This window comes from Elephas maximus, chromosome 2 (genome assembly GCF_024166365.1).
Source record: "Elephas maximus indicus isolate mEleMax1 chromosome 2, mEleMax1 primary haplotype, whole genome shotgun sequence".
Classification (NCBI taxonomy): Eukaryota; Metazoa; Chordata; class Mammalia; order Proboscidea; family Elephantidae; genus Elephas; species Elephas maximus.
In genome coordinates, this window is record NC_064820.1 from 108,533,620 (window position 1) to 108,548,194 (window position 14,575).

The window sequence follows — 14,575 nt, forward strand, 5'->3', positions numbered from 1 at the left end:
GATGGAAGAGAATTTTTCACTTTTACACATTTTTAATTTTGAACCATGTATATTTAATATCTGTTCAAAAACTTAAAATACTAAAGTAGGTTTTCATAATATGAAAGCATTTCTCCCTCTTAAATGGCATCGAGTATGTCCTTCCAAATTAATGAGTCACTTTAAAATACAGTTTCTGCTATCCACATCCCATATGTTCTTTCTGACATTAAAAACAAAAGTATGGTATCTCCAACAAATTATAAATGTTGCCTCAGCCCAATTAAAGAATGACAATATTCATTATAAGATTTGTTCAAAAAGACTTATGTATTCAATTGACTTGGTGAGTTCTGTGTTTTTTCTTCCCCCAAGTTTCGCCTGGATTCTTGGCTTTGAAATATAAATTTCACACACTCCTCTCTCTCCCTACTTTGCTTCCTTTCAGTATCAACCACCACATCTCCACATTGCATTGAAGAGGGCCTATAAAGTTAATTGCAGATTGTAAGCTCCGTGGCCCTTCGACCCCAATGATTCATCAATGCGTCAATCAACTCCCATTGTTCAATGAACACAGGATATTTTTCTTTTTGTTATACCTGTTTGGTGACACTGTTGCTAAAGACGTTTGTGCTGTGCACATACACAGCCAGTCAAAACTTCCTTGTCTCATCAAATATTTATCTCTTTCAATTTTCCCTTTAAACATCCAACACTGACTTCTTTTAGGTTCATTGAAATATACCATCCCTCATCTTACAAAATCAAAACTCATTGCTGTCTAGTTGATTCCGACTTATAATGACCCTCCAGGACAGAGTAGAATTGCCCTATAGGGTTTCCAAGAAGCAGCTGGTGGATTTGAACTGCTGACCTCTTGGTTAGCAGCAGAGCTTTTAGTCACTGTACCACCAGAGCCCGTATCCTTCATCTTACGAACACTAAATAAATTTATGGGACTGAACGGCAGTGAGTGGGAGGCAAAGGAGGGAGCAAGCTACTCAGTACCTGGCTTAAAAAAAAAATCCCACTTCACACCTGGCATTTCCGAGTTCACACTTCACAAATGTAATAACCTTACAGCAGCATAAATTCATTTACTTACATCCCACTTCTCACTTCAAATGCAACATTTTAAACTTCACTCTTTGTATGCAATATTTCACAGATGCGAAACGGTGTATTTCCATTTAAAGCACCTGCCTCGTCCTTTACCTTTATTACCTTGTTGCCAAATTTTTTGTTTGTACATGCATTATAAATGCTGCCTTATAATATTATTTTGCATGGTAGTTAGTTGTTATATAATCAGAAGAGTATTTAAAAACAGATTTTTGTGTTTATGCATTGATTTTCCATTTCCGCTTGCTCTTTTCTCCTTCCAGTGAATCAAAGTTGCCATCTTGATCATTGCCATTCAGCCTGAAAAACATCCTTTAGAATTTCTTATAGTACAGTTTGCTTGAAATGAATTTCTTCAGATTTCATTTGTCTAAAAATATCTTTATTTCACCATCTTTTTTTGGAGGTAATTTTAGTGGACATAGAATTCCAGATTGGTAAATATTTTTGTCTGTTTGCTTTTCTTTTAGCACTTTAAAGTTGCCATTCTATTTTCTGCTGGCCTCCAATTTTTTCTGACTGCTTTTAAGATTTGTTATTTATCTTTGAGTTTCCTAGTGTAATTAAGATACACCTAAGTATGTTTTTCTTTGTATTTTCTTGCTTCTTGGGGTTATAAGTCAAAGTTTTTCCACATCATTTTTCAAAAATATCTTATATACTATCTTTTCCTTTTGGAACTCAAATGCATACATATTAAATTGTTCAATATTGTCCCATAGGTTCCTGTGGTACTGTTAAATTTTCTTAAGTCCTTTTTTATAACTCTGTTATTGAAATTGTATGATTTCTGTTGATCTGTTTCCCTGAATCCCTATTAATTGGTGGAATTCAATCTCCAAATTCTGTCTACTCTAAGAATCTTGAAAGGGCTTGGCTCTGTTAAAGTAGATCGACCCATAGTTGGCCTTTCTCTTAAGTGTAGTCCTTACTCATTAAACAGTGTTTCAGCTGGTACCCATGATACTGAAGGGGTCTCTTCTTTACGGCTAGGCCTTAAATCCAAACTCCCCAGTGCTGCTTAGTGTCTAATATCTCTGTTCCACTCTCACCTCAGTGGCACCCTCTCTCTGGTAAGCCATGGGTGGTTATACTGGTTTTCATGTGGTTGTACATTCCAGCCCTCAGCCAAAGGCTTTTGGAATTTTCGACCTCCAAAAACTCCTTCTTTTAATGCACCTCTCCAACAGATTCCAGTCATTTCAAAGGCCCAGATCTCTGATGTCTGCCTTATTAGATAAGAAAACCAAACTAAATCTGTTTCTGTTGAGTTGATTACAACTCATGGCTACCGCATGTGTTACCCCATGTGCTCCACAGGGTTTTCTTAGCTGTAATTATTATGCAGATTGCCAGGCCTTCCTCCCATGGCCCCACAGGGTGGGTTCAAACAATCAAACATTAGATTAGTGGCTGGGGACAAAACATCTGCTCCACCCAGGGACCTTGTGACCTTGTCATTAGATAAGAGAGACTACCATATTCTGATTGAACTCCTGCTCATTGCGCTGCAACTGGAAAGTTGTTCCCAAGCAAAGATCCAGGGTAACTATGGGGCTCACCTTGTGGGCTTCTTCCCTCTCAGGAACCACAGTCTATTTGTACAGTCTTTTGTTTTGGGTAGATTTTGATCCTGACATTTATTCATACTTCTACTTGTTTGTGCTATGCCTAACCCAACTGAATTGCTCTGTTCTCATTCTCAAATTCCTGAACTTTAGTTGTCTCTCTGACCTTCCAATCCAGCCTTCACAATCTGGTTTTTAATACTTTCTCTTGGCCTCTTGGTTTCGTAATCGTCTCATATTCTCTTTCCTGGACAATTGAACTCTGTTTCCTATTGGGCTGTAGAGTATGGACAATCACCTGATGTGGAATGCTTCTGCCACTTAAAGTATGAGCGTGTGAGATTCCTTCTGTCAGAGGTAGATATGAATGAAAGTTTAAAGCTAAGGTCAGTTTATCATACAAAAATTTATATACACATTGTTATGTGACCCTAATTGCTATCCCTATAATGTAACCGTACAGTCCTCCTTTCCACCCCGGATTTCACGTGTCTATTCAACCAGCTCCTAAACCTTTCTGCCTTCTCATCTCACCTCCGGACAGAAGCTTCCCATTTAGGTTCCTGTATCTACTTGAACTAAGAAGCACACTCTTATGAGTATCATTTTATGTCTTATAGTCCAGTCTAATCTTTGCCTGAAGAGTTGGCTTCGGGAATGTTTTAGTTCTAGGTTAACAGAGAGTCCAGGGGCCAAGTCTTCTGGGGTTCCTCCAGTCTCAGTCAGACCATTAAGTCTGGTCTTCTTACTAGAATTTGAGTTCTGCATCCCACTTTTCTCCTATTCCGTCAGGGACTCTCTGTTGTGTTCCCTGTCAGGGCCATCATCGGTAGTAGCTGAGCAGCATCTAGTTCTTCTGGTCTCAGACTGATGGAGTCTCTGGCTTATGTGGCCCCTTTTGTCTCGGGCTCATATTTTCCTTGCTTCTTTGGTGTTCTTCACTCTATTTTGCTTCAGGTGGGATGGGAATAGTTCATGCATCTTAGATGGCTGCTGCCTAGCTTTTAAGATCCCAAACACCACTCGACAAAGTGGGACGCAGAACATTTTCTTAATAAACTTTGTTACACCAATTGACGTTGATGTCCCCTGAAACTATGGTCCCCAGATGGCTGTCCCTGCTACACTGTCCCTCAAAGTGTTTGGCTGTGTTCAGGAAATTTCTTAGCTTTTAGGTTAGTCGAGTGGTGCTGACTTCCCCTGTATTGTGTTGTCCTTTCCTTCACCCAAGATAATTGTTGTCTACTATCTAGTTAGTGAATTTCTCTCGCCCTCCCTCCCCACCCTCTTAAAAGAGTGATTTTCCACTCACTCTTAACTATCAAAAAATGTTTTCTTCTGTGTTTAAAGCTTTCCCTGAGTTCTTATAATAGTGGTCTCATACAATATTTGTCCTTTCGCGATTGACTAATTTCACTCAGCATAATGCCTTCCACATTCATCCATGTTATGTTTCGTGGATTCATCTTTGTCCTTTATTATTGCATAGTATTCCATTGTGTAACTATACCATAATTTCTTTAACCATTCATCTGTTGATGGGCACCTAGGTTGTTTCCACCTTTTTGCTATTGTGAACAGTACTGCAATGAACATGGGTGTGCATATATCTATTCATGTGACAGCTCTTATTTCTCTAGTATATATTCCAAGGAGTGGGATTGCTGGATGGGTTATGGTAGTTCTGGAAACCCTGGTGGCATAGTGGTTAAGTGCTACTACAGCTGCTAACCAAAGGGTCAGCAGTTTGAATCTGCCAGGTTCTACTTGGAAACTCTATGGGGCAGTTCTACTCTGTCCTATAGGGTTGCTATGAGTCGGAATCAACTCAACGGCACTGGGTTTGGTTTTTTTTTTTTGGTTTATGGTAGTTCTACTTCTAGCTTTTTAAGGAAGCGCCAAATTGATACCCAAAGTGGTTGTACCATTTTATATTCCCACCAGCAGTGTATAAGTGTACCAGTGTCTCCACACCCTCTACAACATTTATTATTTTATGTTTTTTTGACTAATGCTAGCCTGTTGGAGTGAGATGGTATCTCATTGAAGTTTTGATTTGCATTTCTTTAATGGCTAATGATTGTGAGCATTTCCTCATGTGTCTGATAGCCACGTGACTGCCTTCTTTGTTGAAGTGCCTGTTCATACCCTTAGCCCATTTTTCAATTGGGTTATTTGTCTTTTTGTGGTTGAAGTTTTTTAGTATCTTACAGATTTTAGAGATTATACCCTGATCGAATATGTCATAACCAAAAACTTTTCCCAGTCTGTAGGTTGTCTTTTTACTCTTTTTGTGATGTCTGTTGATGAGCATAAGTGTTTGATTTTTAGGAGCTCCGAGTTATCCAGTTTCTTCTGGTGTTTGTGCATTGTTAGTTATGTTTTACATTCTGTTTATGCCCTGTTGTCCCTATTTTTTCTTCCATGATCTTTATCATTTTAGACTTTATAGTTAGATCTTTGATCCATTTTGAGTTAGTTTTTGTGCATGGTGTGAGGTATAGAGCTTGTTTCATTTTTTTTGTGGATGGATATCCGATTATGCCAGCACCGTTTGTTAAAGAGATTGTCTTACCCCCATTTAACAGACTTTGGGCCTTTGACAAATATCAGCTGCTCACAGGTGGGTGAGTTTATGTCTGGATTCTCAGTTATGTTCCATTGGTCTATGTATCTGTTGTTGTACAAGTGCCAGGCTGTTTTGACTACCGTGGCAGTATAATAGGTTCTAAAATCAGGTAGTGTGAGGTCTCCCACTTTGTTCTTTTTCTTCAGTAATGCTTCATTTATCTGGGGCTGCTTCCCTTTCCATACAAAGTTGGTAATTTGTTTCTCCGTCTCATTAAAAAAAAAAATTCCTTGGAATTTGAACAGGGATTGCATTGTATCTGTAGATTGCTTTGGGTAGAATTGACATTTTCACAATGTTGAGTCTTCCCATCCATGAGCAAGGTATATTTTTCCACTTATGTAGGTTTCTTTTGGTTTCCTGCAGTAGTGTCTTGTAGTTTTCTTTGTATAGGTCTTTGTTCCTAAGTAGTTTATCTTCTTAGGGGCTATTGTGAATGGTATTGATTTGGTGATTTCCTCTTTGAAGTTCTCTTTATTGGTGTAGAGGAATCCAACTGATTTTTGTATGCTTATCTTGTATCCTGGTATTTTGCTGAAATCTTCAATTAGTTCCAGTAGTTTTCTTATGAGTTCCATCAGGTTTTCTGAGTATAAGATCATACCATCTGTGGATAGGAATGTTTTTACTTCTTCCTTACCAATATGGATGCCCTTTATTTCTTTTTCTAGCCTAATTGTTCTGGCTAGGAACTCCAACACAGTGTTGAATAAGAGTGGTGATAAAAGGGCATCCTTGTCTGGTTCCAGTTCTCAAGGGGAATGCTTTTAGACTTTCTCCATTTAGGATGATGTTGGCTGTTGGCTTTGTATAAATGCCCTTTATTATGTTCAGGAATTTCCCTTCTATTTCTGTATTGCTGAGTTTATATCAAGAATGGATGTTGGACTTTTTCAAATGCCTTTTCTGCATCAATTGATAAGATCATGTGGTTCTTGTCTTTTATTTATGTGATGGATTACATTGATTGTTTTCCTAATGTTAAACCATCCCTGCATACTTGGTATGAATCCCGCTTGGTCATGGTGAATTATTATTATTTTTTTTTTGATACGCTGTTGAATTTTATCGGCTAGAATTTTGTTGAGGACTTTTGCATCTACGTTCATGAGGGATATTGGTCTATAATTTTCTTTTGCTGTGGTGTCTTTACTGGGTTTTGGTATCAGGGTTATGCTGGCTTCATAGAATGAGTTTCAGAGTATTCCATCCTTTCCTATGCTCTGAAATACCTTTAGTAGTACTTGTGTTAACTCTTCTCTGAAAGTTTGGTAGAATTCTCCGGTGAAGCCATCGGGTCCAGGGCTTTCTTTTTGTTGGGAGTTCTTCAATTTCCTTTTCAATCTCTTCTTTTGTTATCTGTTTATTTAGTTGTTCTACCATTGTTTGTGTTAGTTTAAGTAGGTAGTGTGTTTCTAGAAATTCATCCATTTCCTCTAGGTTTTCAAATTTGTTAGAGTATAATGTTTCATACTATTCTGTTATGATTCTTTTAATTTCAGTTGGGTCTGTTGTGACATTGCCCATCTCATATCTTATCAGTTTATTTGCTTCCTCTCCTGTTTTTCTTTTGTCAGTTTGGCCAATGGCTTATCGATTTTGTTCATCTTTTCAGAAGCCAGGTTTTGGTCTTGTTAACTCTTTCAATTGTTTTTCTATTCTCTGTTTCATTTAATTCTGCTCTAATTTTTATTATTTCCTTTCCTGCCCAAGGGCTTCTTTTGCTGCTCTCTTTCTGCTTGTTCAAGTTTTAGGGTTAATGTTTTGATTTTCACTCTTTCTTGGATGTGTGCTATTATTTCTGTAAGTTGACCTCTGAGCACTGCTTTTTCTGTGTCCCAGAGGTTCTGGTAGGATGTGTTTTTATTTCCATTTGATTCTGTGAATTTCTTTTTTCCATCCTTAATTTCTTCTATATAGTCCAGTAGTTTTTGAGCAAGGTGTTGTTCAGTTTCTGCGTATTTGATTTTTTTTTTTTTTCCTTGCTCTTCCTGTTACTGATTTCTACTGTTATGGCTTTATGGTCAGAAAAGATGCTTTGAGATATTTTTATGCTTTGGATTCTGTTAAGACTTGTTTTGTGGCCTAATGTATGGTCTATTCTGCAGAATGTTCCATGTATGTTGGAACAGAAAGTATACTTGGCTGTTATTGGGTGGGGTGTTCTGTATATGTCTATGAGATCAAGTTGGTTGATTGTGGCGTTTAGGTCTTCCTTGTCTTTATTGAGCTTCTGTCTGGATATTCTGTCCTTCACTGAAAGTTTTGTGTTGAGGTCTCCTACTGTTATAGTGGAGGAGTCTAATTCTCTTTTCAATGCTGTTAGTTTGCTTTATGTATTTTGGAGTGCTGTCATTGGGCGTGCAGATATTTATTATGGTTATGTCCTCCTGGAATATTCACCCTTTAATCATTATATGTTGTCCTTCCTTATCCTTTGTGGTAGATTTTGAAGTCTATTTTATCAGAGATTAATATTTTCACTCCTGCTCTTTTATGAGTGTTGTTTGCTTGATATATTTTTTCACATCCTTTGAGTTTTAGTTTGTGTCTTTAAGTCAAATGTAGGCAGCATATGGATGGATCATGTTTTTTTATCCATTCTGCCACTCTCTGTCTCCTTATTGGTGCATTTAGTCCATTTACATTCAGTGTTATTATTGATAGGTATGAGTTTAGTGCTGTTATTTTGATGTGTGTGTGTGTGTTGTTGACAGTGTCTTTGTTCCCTTTTCTGTCCTGAGTCATTTTTATGTATTTTTCTTTTGTCCTTTTCCTTGTTGTTGATTTTGTATTTGATGAGTCTTTATGTTTTTCTTGTTTTTTATTTTGGATAGGATTATTAGCTTCCTTTGTGGTTACCTTAATACTTACCCCTATTTTTCTAAGTATAAACCAATTTTTTATTTCTTTATAGTGCCTTGACTTCTTCATATGAAAGATCTATGACTACATTTTTTAGTCCCTCTTTTTTAATATCATCTTTTACATATTGATGTCTCTTTTTCCCTATTTTCCGTGTTTTAGCTTTGATTTATTTTTGTGACTTCCTTATCCGGGTTGATATCTGGTTGCTCTGTCCTGTGTTCCAGCCTTGGGTTGTTAACTGATGTCACTGATTTTTTAACTAGAGGACTCCCTTTAGTATTTCTTGTAATCTTGGTTTGGTTTTTACAAACTCCCTAAACTTCTGTTTGTGTGGAAATGCCCTAAGTTCACCATCATATTTGAGAGACAGTTTTGCTGGATATATAATTCATGGTTGGCAATTATTTTCCTTCAAGGCTTTATATGTGTCATCCCATTGCCTTCTTGCCTGCATGGTTTCTGCTGAGTAGTCAGAGCTTAGCCTTGCTGACTCTCCTTTGTAGGTGACTTTTTGTTTGTCTGTAGCCACACTTAAAATTCTCTCTTTATCTTTGGTTTTGGCAAGTTTGATTATAATATGTCTTGATAACTTTCTTTTGGGATCTACCTTGTGTGGAGTTTGATGAGCTTCTTGGATAGACATCTTCTCTTCTTTCACGATATCAGGGAAATTTTCCACCAACAATTCTCTCTGTATTCTCTGCCCCTTGCCCCCCCCCCCTGCCGTTCTGGTACTCCAATCACTCATAAGTTATTCCTCTTGATAGAGTCCCACATAATTCTTCATTTTTTAAAATTCTTTTATCTGATTTTTCCTTTAATAAGGTAAAAAAAAAAAAATTTTTTTAAGGTGGTGTCAAGAGCTTTATCTTCAATCTCACTGATTCTGACTTCCACTGCCTCAATTCAGCTTCTATGACTTTCTATTGAGTTGTCTAATTCTGAAATTTTATTGTTTTTTGGACTCCTGTTTGCTGTATCTCTATGGATTCTTGCAGCCTGTTAAATTTGTCATTATGCTCTTGAATAGCCTTTTTATGTTCCTCCATTGCTTCATCTGTGTGTTCCTTGGTTTGTTCTGTGTTTTACCTGATCTCTTTCCTGATTTCTTGAAGAGTTCTTTATATTAGTCTTTTGAATTCTACCTTCAGTAACTCAAAGAAGTTGTCTTCTTCTGGAAGTTTTTTGATTCTTTGTTTTGGTGGCTTGCTGAAGCCAACATGGTCTGCCTCTTTATGTGATTTGATATTGACCGTTGTCTCTGAGCCATGAATAATTATATTTATTTGTTTGTTTACTGTATCCTAGCTTCTTGTTTTGTTTTGTGTTGATATGCCCAAATAGGCTGTTCATGTGAGCTAGTTTGATTATTGGTGTCTTTGAAGCTCTAACATCCTGTCTCCAGGTGGCTAGATCTGCTACTAGGTATGTGAGCCCAAGAGTCTGCTTACTTTTCTCGTGTGGATTCAGCTCAGATGTCCAGGTCGTTGGCCACAAAGTGTATGGTGCAGGCTTTCACCTACAGTCCTAGATGGGCAGTGATGATTTGAGTAGGCACAGGTATCTGGTTGCATTAGGGGGTCATGCACTGATCAAGGCAGGGGGCTGTTGCCCCGAGTGTGTAAGTGGAAGGCACATCCCTGTTCCCTAGAGCATGTAGGTAGGTGGGTTTTGCAACTGGACTATGGGGCACCCAATGCTGTTGGGAGATACCACTTATTCTTGGACCCCTGTCACAGGTGTTTTGGTGGAGTGGGTGGAACCACCAGTCCTCAGGCCCCAAATTTGGATAGGTAAGGACCCTACTTAATGGACAGGGTGATGTCAAATGTCATGAATCCGCCAGTCCCTGATAGCAGATACAGATGAAAATAAGCTTCAGGTATATACCCCAGTATACCATGCTAGTGAGGGCCTATGCTGTTGAAATGAGCCCACACAGGCCTATGCAGGAGTGAAAGGCATTCAAAGTCCATGGATCCCTTTTGCCTGTGCCTAGCCAAAAGGGCTGTGCCTGCCCTGAGTTCCCAGCTTAGAGGAGCTGGCAAATTATTTTTCCTATTTGTTAATTTGTTCTGTCTCCAAAGCTGGGAGAATGGCTCAGGGCATGCGATGGGTTCTACTTCAGTCCCAGGGAGCACGGCAATCTCTGAAGTCAGATCAGGACTAGGAGCAGAATGGGGAGGGAGCAGGTAAATGGGAGAGAAGTATTTCCCAAAAGGAGTTTTTTTTTTTTTTTTTTTTTAAATCTGTGTGATATGTCAGATGCTTGTACTTTATCTTTTGTAGAGTGCTGTTTTTCACTCGTTTGGGATGTTTGAGCCGACTCTTTGCTGCTAGGTCTCTCCTGTTGTAGAAAATGCATCCTGAGCACCACTGCTTGTCTCGCCATACTTGCACCAGCAGATCCAGCCTGCAGAGTGGTGGTATTGGCCAGGACAGGTCTGGCAACTCCTTGCTGCTTCTGAACTGTCTCTCTCTTCCCATGCCTCTCAGTTTGATTCCTCAACTTTGTCTTTGATGTTCAGGGCTTTTAAATTGTCATATATAATTGTTTTTTTCAGGTCTTTGTTGTAAGAAGGACCACAGGAAGCGTCTGACTACTCTGCCATCTTGGCCCCACCTCCTGAACCAACATTTTACATTCTCTTAATACACATATGTGGTAATCATGAATTGGACCTGACTGGACAATAACTGGTTTTATTGTTTTTGGATATGCAAAAATGTTCTGACATCAGAGAATTGTTACTGAGTCTTGTCCTCCATTAGATTGAACTGAAAATGAAATGCCTATGTAATATCAATTTTATCCTTTTTCCTTGCTAACAATTTGGTTGAGAGGTATAATATTTACATGTAAATGCTAAAATTCCCAGAGTCCCTGGAAGCTAAAACTGGCCATGTGACACACCTCCAATTAGATGTGCATCAAGGTCACCTGGTGGGACTTTGAGGGTAACCTATATTTTATTGTTAAGAAAAAAAAAAAAAGGCACAAATAGCTCCTCCTCATTATGCCTATCCCCTAGTTCCCCACCCACCCACCCTCTGTGGCTCCAAAAAACATGACCCAGATAGCCCTCTGGTCCCAGAAGCATGAAAGATACCTAGAGTAAATGTGACCTAAACCTGAGCTGTGTAATCAAGCCCAGCCAGGGTCAGTTCAAATTATTCAATCCCAGCTTACTAAAAGACATATGAGAAACAAGCACTTATTTGCGCTATGCCACTGAGATTTTTATTGTTTTTGGTTGTGTAGCATTATTCTAGCAATAGCTGATTGAAACAGTAGGTTAGAATCAAATCATGGAAACCTTTAATTAGAAGAGAATAATGTAGCATTTAATAGCTCACCTCTGCTGCTATACTTCCTGGGTTCAATGCTCACCTCTGTTTCTTTTTAAACAGCTTTATTGAGATATAAGTCAAGTACCAGGCAACTCACTCATTTAAAGGGTTCAATTCAATGGTTTTTAATATATTCACAGATATGTACAACCATCACTACATTAATTTTAGAACATTTTCATTACCTCAAAAAGATACCCTTTAGCTATAATCTGCCAATTCTCCCTACCCCCAGCGCTAAGCAATCACTAATCTACTTCCTGTCTCTACAGATTTCCCATTCCGGACTTTCACATGAAGGAATCGTATGTTGACATTTGTGTCTAGCTTCTTTCACTTAGCATAATATTTTCAGGGTTCATTCAATCGGCAGAATGTATCAGAACTTAATTCCTTTTTATGGCTAAAAAATATTACATTGTATGGACATGCCACATTTCATTTACCCATTCATCCATTAATGGATGCTTGGGTTGTTTTTACTTTTACCTATTATGAATAATGCTGCTTTAAACATTTGTGTACAAGTTTTTATTTGATCTATTGTTTTTTAATCAGGTGGGTTTGGCCAAATTAATTACCCTGTGCCACTGTTTCCTCCATTTTAAAATACAAGGAGTAACGGAGTTTTGTGATGGTTGAATAAGACAGTCACTTAATGTTTGATAGTGTGGTATCTGTTATATAACAGATATTTAATTATAGTACACAATTATTATTCAATACCAGACTACAGAGTTTGGATTTTTATTCAGCAGGCAGTAGGTTTTTAACTATATTTCCATGGATGACTGATGTTCTTTCAGCTGAGGTGTCACTAATAAATTAGAATGGTGATCTTTTCCCAGTATGCAGACAGATTGAAGTGAATTGATGTAAATTTTTCATTGTAAGTTTATTTATTTATTGGGTTTGTTTTTTGGTTTTAATACTTGTTACAACTTGCTCATGAGCCAACTGATAACAAATAAATGAACAATTAGTTTATTTGTATTAATAAAAAAATTCAGAACAAAATGAATTATACTTAGTTTGACAACTTGTCTTTTAAATAGATGTGTGCTCATAACTGTCATTTTATATTACACAAGCATAGTACAATATTTTCTTCCAGAAAAATTGTTTCTAGTTGATATGATGAATCTGAATATATCATTATTTCATGACTCTTTACAAACAACATGATATTTCTCAAAGGATACAATAACTTGCAAGCTTTTGTTGTTTGTTACTTTAAGAAAGATTTGAGCTTGAGAAGTTCAGCCTGGCAGTAATATATAGAATTGAATTGAAAGTAAAAAGTGCTAAGAGCAAAGCAGGCTAGTATGTATTGTTGTTGTGTGCCATTGAGTCAATTCTGACTCATAGCAACCACAAGTGATATAGTAGAACTGCCTCGTAGGATTTCCTAGACTGTACTCTTTATGGCAGCAGATCTCCAGGTCTTTTCTCACATGGAGCCATTGATGGGTTCGAACAGCCAACCTTTCAGTTAGCAAAATAAGTTTTAACCATTGCGCCACAAGAAATCCTTAGCTAGTACATAGCCCTGTTGTTGTTGTTGTTAGGTGCCATTGAGTCAGTTCCAACTCATAGTAATCCTACTTCCAATGAAACTGTCAGGTCCTGCACCATCCTCACAATCATTGTTGTGTTTGAGCCCATTGTTGCAGCAACTGTGTCAGTCTGTCTCATTGAGGGTCTTCCTCTTTTTTGCTGACCCTTCCCTTTACCAAACTTGATGTCCTTCTCCAGGGACTAGTCCCTCCTGATAACATGTCCAAAGTATGTGAGACGAAGTCTCACCAGCCTCACTTTCAAAGAGCACTTTGACTATATTTGTTCCAAGATGTGTTTGTTCATTCTTCTGGCAGGCCATGGTATTTTCAAAATTCTTAGTCAACACCATAATTCAAAAGCATAAATTCTTCTTTGGTCTTCCTTATTCATTATCCAGCTTTCACATGCATATGAGGCAATTGAAAATGTCATGGCTTGCGTCAGGTACACATTAGTCCTCAAATTGACATCTTTGCTTTTTAACACTTTAAAGAGGTCTTTTGCAGCCAATTTGCCCAGTGCAATGTGTCATTTGATTTCTTGACTGCTGCTTCCATGGTTGTTGACTGTGGATCTAAGTAAAATGAAATCCTTCACAACATTAATCTTTTCTCCACTCATCATGATGTTGATTATTGGTCCAGTTGTTGAGGATTTTTGTTTTCTTTATGGTAAGGTGTAATCCCTGCTGAAGGCTGTAGTCTTTGATCTTCATCAGTAAGTGCTTCACGTTCTCTTTGCTTTCAGCAAGCAAGTCATGTCATCTGCATATCGATGGTTGCTAATGAGTCTTCCACCAATCATGCCACATTCTTCTTTATATAGTCCAGCTTCTAGGATTATTTGCTCAACACATAGATTGAATAAATATGGTGAAAGGGCACGACCCTGATGGACACCTTTCCTGATTTTAAATCACGCAGTTCCCCTTGTTTTGTTAGAATGGCTGCCTCTTGGTCTATGTACAGATCCCACATGAGCACAATTAAGTGTTCTGGAATTCATATTCTTTAAAATGTTTTTCAGAATTTGTTATGATCCATACAGTTGAATATCTTTGCATAGTCAACAAAACACAGGTAAACATCTCTCTGGTATTCTTTTTCAGCCAAGATTCATCTTACATCAGCAATGATAAACCTCGTTTCAAGTCCACTTCTAAGCCAGCTTGAATTTCTGGCAGTTCCCTGTCGATGTACTGATACAACCATTTTTGAATTATTTTCAGAAAAATTTTACTTGCATATAATATTAACGATATAGTTTGATAATTCATGCATTCTGTTGGATCACCTTTCTTTGAAATGGACAAAAATATGGATCTCTTTCAGCCCATTGGCCAGGTAGCTGTTTTCCAAATTTCTTCGCATAGATGAGTGAGCCCCTCTAGAGCTGTATTCATTTGTTGAAACATCTCAGTTGGTATTCCGTCAATTCCTGGGGCCTGGTTTTTCACCAGTGCCTTCAGTGCAGCTTGAACTTCTTCCTTCAATAC